Below are 307 nucleotides of genomic sequence, written 5' to 3'. Positions count from 1 at the left end.
TTCCAAAAGGTAGATTAAAGATTATTAACACAAATGCTACTTAACATTTTAAAATTTTATTGTTAACACAAAGAGAAAATGAAGATTTGCACAATGTCATGGTGTTTTCAGATAAATAACTTAAAAAAATTATTTATTATATTTCACTTTATTCTAATGAAATATTTTGTATTGTCACAACTTAATAGAATAAAGAATGTTGACTATTGATGAATTATTAAAAAAGTTTGAAAAAAAATACCTGCACAATATGCAAGAGAACATGTGGATGGCGCTGCAAGTTTGTAGACGTAGTAGTATCCATAGC

The sequence above is a fragment of the Austrofundulus limnaeus genome, unplaced genomic scaffold (assembly GCF_001266775.1).
Source record: "Austrofundulus limnaeus strain Quisiro unplaced genomic scaffold, Austrofundulus_limnaeus-1.0 Scaffold213, whole genome shotgun sequence".
NCBI lineage: Eukaryota > Metazoa > Chordata > Actinopteri > Cyprinodontiformes > Rivulidae > Austrofundulus > Austrofundulus limnaeus.
The sequence above is the reverse complement of the archived record's forward strand: the minus strand, read 5'-3'. Positions refer to the sequence as shown.